The sequence below is a fragment of the Pteropus alecto genome, unplaced genomic scaffold (genome assembly GCF_000325575.1).
Source record: "Pteropus alecto unplaced genomic scaffold, ASM32557v1 scaffold202, whole genome shotgun sequence".
NCBI lineage: Eukaryota > Metazoa > Chordata > Mammalia > Chiroptera > Pteropodidae > Pteropus > Pteropus alecto.
Genome location: NW_006432451.1, coordinates 4138951 through 4147304, shown reverse-complemented (window position 1 = coordinate 4147304; position 8354 = coordinate 4138951).

Here is an 8354-nt window from a genome sequence, read left to right as displayed (position 1 = left end):
GCTTTGCTCCATGGCATCCAGGCTGAAAGGACAATCCCAAACAAGGCTTTCTCACGGCTGAGCCCAACCAACAACCACTCTTTTTTTTAAAGTTGTGGTAAAATGTACATAACGTAAAATTTACCATTTTAATAATTTTTCAGTGTACAGTTCAGTGGCATTAAGTACATTCACATTGTTGTTCAACCATCACCACCATCCAACTCAAGAACTCTTTTCATGTTCCCAAACTGAAACTTCGTACCCATTAAACAAAAACTCTCCATCCCTCCCTCCTCCCAGCCCCTGGAATCCACCATTCTATTTCTGTCTCTCATAGGTGCTTCATATAAGTGGAAGCAAACAGTATTTGTCCTTTTCTGTTTTTTATTTCACGAACATAATGTCCTCAAGGCTTATCCATGTTGTGGCATGTAAGAATTTCCTTCACTTTTGAGGCTGAATAACATTCGTGTATGTATGTGTGTGGGTGCATGCATCACGTTTTGTTCATCCGATCATCCATTGGGTTTCTCCACCTCTTGGCTAGTGTGAATAATGATGCTATGAACATGGGTGTGCAAATACCGGAGTCCGTTTTCAATTCTTTGGGGTATACACCAAGAGGTGGAATTACTGGATCATATGATAATTTTTCTAAGGAACTGCCATACCATTCTCCATAGAGGCTGTTTTACATTCTCACCAGCAATGCACAAAGGTTCCAATTTCTTCAAAGCCTTACCAACACTTGTTATTTTGTTTTTGTTTTTGTTTTTTTAATAATAATCATCCTAACGGGTACAAAGTGGTATCTTATTGTGGTTTTGATTTGCATTTCCCTAATGATTAGTGATGTTGAGCATCTTTTCATATGCTTATTAGCCATCTGTGTATCTTCTTTTGGAGAAATGTCTATTCAAGTCCTTTGCGTGTTTTTTAACGGAGTTTTTTTGTTGTTGAATTGTAGGAGTACTTTATATATTCTGGGTGTCTTTCAATTTGTTCAAACTTTCTAAAAAGTAGAGTGAACTGCAGTCATTCTGTCATTCATGTTTCATTTACTTGCTCTTGATGACCAAGAGTGTGTCAAAAATATCTTTTATAGTTGGATCGAGATCTTGGAGATTTTGTAGCTTTTTTATTTTGAAATGATAGATCTTAGATACTTGTTCTGGAGTTAAGATAGCATCACAGGCTGAATGTAAAAGGTAAACATATATGCCAAGCCAAGCAGGAGAGCTAGTCTCTTTTAGCCCATTGCAGCTCCTCCCAAAGACCACCTACTTCACAAATCAGGGTGGGAAAACTATAGTAGACAGAAACTGCATCTGGAAAGAATGACAAGGTCCATCACTTCATGTATATTATAAAATAATTTTGGTTTCACTGAGACCATCCCCTGAAAAAAATTTCCATAAAGAGCAAGTAGTGAAAATTATACTTGCTACCAAAAATGAACTGTGACTATTAATGGGACAGATTTTTTAAAAAGCTTCTCCGATGTGATCTGAGCACTCTGTTAGAGGCTGCTAGTCACCTACCAACACCACTCTCTTCTTTTCTACTAACAGAGACACATTTGTATTCAAGGTGACAAAGTACTTAGTTAAAAGGCCACATCTCCCAGCCTTTCCCACAGCCAAGGTTGGCCATATGATATAGTTCTCACCAAAGAAGTGAAAGCAGGAGTCACTTGACAAGGATTCCAGAAAGCTCTTTAAAGTCTTGTTATTGAAAGTATGATACTTTGTTAGAAATACAGAAATCTTGGGCTACAGTCCAGACCTACAAAATCAGGATCTGCATTTTAACAAGGTCCTCTCTTGATTCACACATACATTTAAAGTTTTGAGAAGTACTCCTTCAAGGGGAGCTGACTTAGTTAGCTTTACATTCCTGATGGGAATGTGAATGTGATGGCTTGGAGCTACAGTGGCCATCTTTTGACCATGATATGACCTTCAAGAAGCCACATGCTAAGGATGGCAGTAGGAAAAAAGGGATCTGGGGCACTGATGGCATCATGGAGACACCACACTGCCTGGAACTGCCTTCCTCCAGATTTTTTTAACGTGAGAAAACAATGTCTACCTTGTGCACTTACTACTGAGAAGAAGCCACTCCAGAAGAATAGACTGGAAATCAGAAAACCCTAGGCAAGAAAGAGCACAGACAATCATTACTTGATTATAAAATATATATAATCATTTCAATTTAACTCAATATATATGGGCACATATGTGTGTAGGAAAATGTCTGGAGGACAGAAGTATATACATCAAAATGCTCATAGTGTAGGTTGTAGGACTATGAGTAAATTTAAATTTTATACCTTTTTTATTGACTGAATTTTTTATATTTGACATGAATTTTATTTTGTAATAAAAATTATTTTTAAAAAAGAAAATGTACCCCACGTAAAAGTACACCTTTCTTAAGAAGACAAAAAGGTACACGTTAAACAGGATAAAGAATTGCCTACTTTTGGGGGTGAAAGTGGGCTAAGAAGAAAATAGGGAATAAGTAAGAGGGACCTCGCTTGACCAGTGATGGCAGTGAGCCTCAAACTGAGTATAATTTGCATACCCTCTACACCTAAGGTCCAAAAAAATTCCCAGGTCACATCACATACATTTTTGACTAAACATCTATTCATCGGCTTGAATAGTCAGTCCCTTGGTTTTCAGATTCTACTAAATAATTTCTGGCTATATTTCAAAATAAAGTAATCCTCAAGAGGTAAAGGCTTATCTCATCTGAGGCTTACACATATGTATCAGCTTCAAAGGCAACTCCATAAACACTTTAAACAAACACAGCAAAACTAAACTAAGTATAGCTTTCCATGATCCTACCTTTAAGGGGAAAATGTTCACACACACACACACACACACACACACACACACACACACACAAACACTTCCTTCTCTCATTTTCCTTCTTGTTCTACTCTCCACACTATATATAAGAACATTTCAAAAATATTTTAAAAATCCAAATTGTTTTTGCACATAGTAAAGTTAAAATGTCTATACAACAATGCAAACTGGCAAACTCACACTAAACTAAAAACTGTAACAAGACAGTAGCTGGGGAGTTCCAGTAAAGATGGAGGAGTAGGTAAATATTGTGCTTGCCTCCTCTCACTACCTCATTAAAATTACAACTAAACTACAGAATAACCATCATTGGGAGTCACCTGAAGTCTAGCTGAACAAAAGTCGTACAACTAGGGACACACAGGAGAGGCTACTTTAGGAAATGGGCTGATCCCACACTCTCACATGTAGCGGTTGAGAAGAGAATCGGGAGAAATATCTCAAGTGTAGAGGTTCTCCTAGAGGAGCATGAGGTCCTGGCCCCACACCAGGCTCCCTAGCCCAGAGTGCCAGGAAGAGAAGTCCCCATAACTTCTGGCTGTGAAAAACTGTTATCCTTCTGCATAATGCACCACCACTCCTTTAATCATTAAACCCTTAGGTCAGCATTAAACAGTCTCAGAAACAAAGCCTCAGATCTGTTGAACACAGAAACAGAGTTTGGATCAAACTAAAGATAACATCTTGCAGCTCCACATGAAGGCAGACAGCCTTACTAGCATCCCCTTGAAACCAGACAGAATGAGGCTATGACTGACATCAGGTCATAGCCTCCCCTTGAAACCAGACAGAATGAGGCTATGACTGACATCAGGTCCTGATGCAATGATCAACTACCTCCTACTCTAGCCCTGACCAATCAGTAGAGCCCATGACCCCAACTCCCTTAACTACCATGACTAATCAGTTTTCCTCTATATAATCTATCCCCTAGAACAGGGGTCTCCAACCCCTGGGCCACAGACCAGTATTGGTCCATGGCCTGTTAGGAACTGGGCCACACAGCAAGAGGTGAGCAGCAAGCCAGTGAGCAAAGCTTCATCTGTCTTTGTAGCTGCTCTTTAACGTTAGCATCACCGCCTCAGCTCCACCTCAGATCATTAGGCATTAGATTCTCATAGAAGTACCAGTCCCTGGTGCCAAAAAGGTTCGGGACCACTGCCCTAGAGACCATTAAGAAGACAGGTCTTGAGTACTAGCTCACCTGTATGTCCAGGCTTGGTGCCATTTCCTTAAATAAACCGCTACTTTGCTGCAAACTCCTGTCTGTATCTCTTTTTGGCTATTGACGTGTGCAGGCAAAACGAACCCCTTGAATTTGGTAACAAAATCAGGGGAGATTATGGCTCAGTGAGGCAAAGCGCTGGGGGGTATCCTAGGCGCTCCTCTTAAAGGGCACCCATGAACTTACTCGCTGATGGACTCACTCGCTCTGAGTTTCGGCACTCAGACAATAGCTCAAAAGGCACCAGGGACATATGGGGAAGAACTGAATTGTCTGGCTTCAAGGCGAGGGCTGGAAGGGCAGCTTTCTTCCAAGACAGAAGTGCTGGTAGAGGGCATTGCTCCTATGCTGAGCTACCCCCGCTCCCTGCCTGGCTTACAGACCCAGGCGGCTGCCATAGCTGAGTCTCCGGAGAAGTAGCTAACACTAGTTGCCCCTCCTTGGTGATTCCCTGAGACCCAGTCCCTCTCAACATTCAGGCCATCCAAGTCACTTCCAGTGGATTTTTCATACAAATGCCCTGTCTTGGCTCATGTTGCAGACTTTCCTATAGCCTCTCAAAGATTCACAAAATCTGAACAAGCAACATCTGGCCTCGGCATGCCCTGTACCTCTAGCTGAGCAGCCCCAAGACCAGCACTAGGGGCAGCTGGCCTCAATTTGTGGCTTGGCCTCTCAAGGAACTTCCAAGCCCAGCGTGGGTGAAGCCATCTGCAAATTGCTTGGTGGCTCATGCCAGGTGGCCCCCAGCAAGACACAGGCTGCAGCTGAACTTGGCCTGTGGCAGGGCCCCACCCAGGAGGCCCCAGCCTGCATGCCAAGTGGCTGGCTTTGGTCTGAGCCAAAGTACCACCTAGGGTCACATCTGAGGACAACACACCCAAATGGCAGACAGGGCAGTGAATCTTGCTCTGTAGGGTCAGCCATGGCATAATAACCTCTCCACTGGTCATGGCCAGTCATCATAACTAATCAGCCCCAGAGTCAATCCCTCTCATTGACAAGCAAACAGCAACCAAGGTCTACTACAACAGGAGGGCACATACCACAAATACAAGGGACATATCTGGAGTACCTAGCTCATGTGACCAGAGAAGACTGTGCCACTGGGACCCACAGCATACCTACTACATAAAGCCACTCTACTAAGAATGCGAGACATAGCAGCCCTACCTAATACACAGAAACAAACACAAGCAGACAGCCAAAATGGGGAAACAACGAAATGTGTCCCAAACGAACAAACGGAACAAAGCTCCAGAAAAAGAACTAAACAAAATGAAGATGAGAAATCTACCAGATACAGAGTTCAAAACACTTATTATAAGGATGCTCAATGAACTTAGGGGAAGAGCAGAGGAACTCAGTGAGAGCTTTAACAAAGAAATAGAAAACATAAAAGTGGAGACAAAAAACAAAAAAATAACCAGTCAGAAATGAAGAATACAATAACTGAAATGAAAAATACCTTAGGAAGAATTAATAGTAGATTAGATGAAGCTGAGAATCAAATCAGCGATTTAGAAGATAAGGTAGCAGAAAACACCCAATCTGAACAGCAATAAGAAAAAAGAATCCAAAAAAATGAGGCTAGTTGAAAGGGCATTCTGGGAAATCATCAAGCATACCAATATTCACATCGTAGGGGTACCAGAAGGAGAAGAGAGTGAGCAAGGAACTGAAAAGTTATTTCAAGAAATAATGACTGAAAACTTCCCTAACCTGGTGAAGAAAACAGATATACAAGCCCAGGAAAAGCAGAGTCCCAAACAAGATGAACCCAAAGAGGCCCACACCAAGACACGTCATAATTAAAATGGCAAAGATTAAAGACAAAGAGAATCTTAAACACGGCAAGAGAAAAGCAGTTAGTTACCTTCAAGAAAGCTCCCATGAGACTGTCAGAAACTTTGCATGCTGGAAGGGATTGGCATGAAATATTCAAAGTGATGAAAAGCAAGGACCTACAACCAAGATTACTCTACCCAGCAAAGCTAGCATTTAGAATCGAAAGACAGATCAAGAGCTTCCCAGATAAGAAAAAGCTAAAGGAGTTCATCACCACAAAGCCAGGAAATGTTAGAAGGACGTCTTTAAGAAGGAAAAAAAAAAGACAAAATATGAATAATAAAATGACAATAACTACGTATCTAGCAACAATTACTTTACCTGTAAACGAATTAAGTGCTCCAAGCAAAAGATAGGGTGGCTGAATGGATAAGAAAACACATGCTGCCTACAAAAGACTCACATCAGATCTAAAGGAACACACAGAGTGACAGTAAAAGGATGAAAAAAGATGTAGCATGAAAAGAGAAACAAACAAAAAAGCTAGGGTAGCAATATTTACGCAAAAGAGACTTTAAAACAAAATCTATAACAAGAGACAAAGAAGTTCCCAGTAATCCAACTTCTGGGTATTTATTTGAAGAAACTCAAAATACTATTTTGAAGGGACATGTGAATCCATAAATGTTCATTGCAGCATTATTTATAACAACCAGGATAGGGAGGTCACCTAGGTGTCCAACAATAGATGAATAAAGAGGTGATACATATATACAATGGAATATTACTCAATCATAAAAAATAATGAAATCTTGCCATCGGTAACAACATGGTTGGACCTAGAGTAGAGTATAATGCTGACTGGAGTAGGTCAGACAGAGAAAGACTAATGTCATATATGGAATCTAGAGGACAGGATAAACAAACAGAAACAAGTCCATATTTACAGAGAGCATTTTGATGGTTGTCAGATTGGGGTGTGGGGGATAAGTGAAGTGGGGAGGGGATTAAGAGGTACAAATCAGTAGTTACAAAATAGTCATGGGGATGTAGGGTATAACATGGGGAATATAATCAGTAATATTGTAATACATGTATGGTGTCAGATGGGTACTGGTTTTACTGGGATGATCACTTTGTAAGTTATATAAATGTTTGATCACTGTGTTGTACACCTGAAATTAAAATATAATATTGTGTCAACTATAATTGAAAAAATATATATAAAAATAAAAAAATAGAACTTGCAAAGAGATAAAAAAGGAACATTCTTATATATCACAAAATTCGGATTTAGCATTGACGCATTACTATTATTCCAAATTTTACTAATTGTTCTGATAATGTCCTTTGTGGCATTCCTCCACCCCTACCCCCATTCATGATCTAATCCAGAATTAAGCTTTGTATTTTTTTGTCATGTCACTTTAGGCTCCTTTGGTCTCTAATGGTGCCCGCTCTTTTTTGTCTTTTATAACATCAATTTTTTGGAAGAGCACAGGCTCATCGCTCTGCAGAATGCCCTTGGTTTTGGTCTGTCTGATGTGTCCTCATGAAGAGATTTGGTTTTGCATTTTTAGCAGATATTGAATAATGTCGACATTGTTCAGTTAAGACCCAAGGTAACAGATCTTCATCCCTGGAACCTGTAAATATGTTATATGGAAAAGGGGTCTTTGCAGATGTGAAGTTAAGGATTTTGAGATGGTAAGATCATCCTAGACTATCCAGGTGAGCCCAAAGTGCAACCATGCAAATCCTTACAAGAAGAATCAGGCATTTTCACACTGACAGAAGAAGAGGAGGTGAAATGACCACAGAGGCAGAGACTGGAGTAGCCAAGGAATGTCAGTGGTCAGCAGAAGCTGGAAGAGGCAAATAACAGGTTCTCCCCTAGAGCTCTGGAAGGAGCAGGGCCCTTCTAAAACCTTAATTTTGGGCCACTGACACCAATTTCAGGCCTCCAGAACTGTGAAAAAATAAATTTGTTATTTTATGCCAGGAAAAAAAAGAGTAGTTGAGCAGACACCAATATATTGCTACCACACAGTAAAACTCAATAACATCTAAGCCCCAGCCCACCAGTATATATATTTATGAGGGAAGGAGTACTTATTAGATATGCAAAAAAAAAAAAAATGTTGAATGGATGTCTATAGCAATAAACAAAGTCTTTGCTTGGATTTAAAAATTATGCACACACATTAAATCAATTTGCAAATGTCTCCAAGAGAAAAGGATACTGAATAGGTTTCCACCAATCTATGCATTCGTTTAATAGTATGTAAAGCTAATATACATTTTGTCAATTAAATACTTTGATGTTACAAAGATACGAATTCTCCACACAAGGAAATGAGATGTAAATTATCGGGAAAGATTACAAGGTAGTATATACACATGATGGACAGCCATGTAAGACATTCAGGTGTGGATAAGGAGACCCTGACATGTATGATTCAGGCACTGTTCTGATGTAC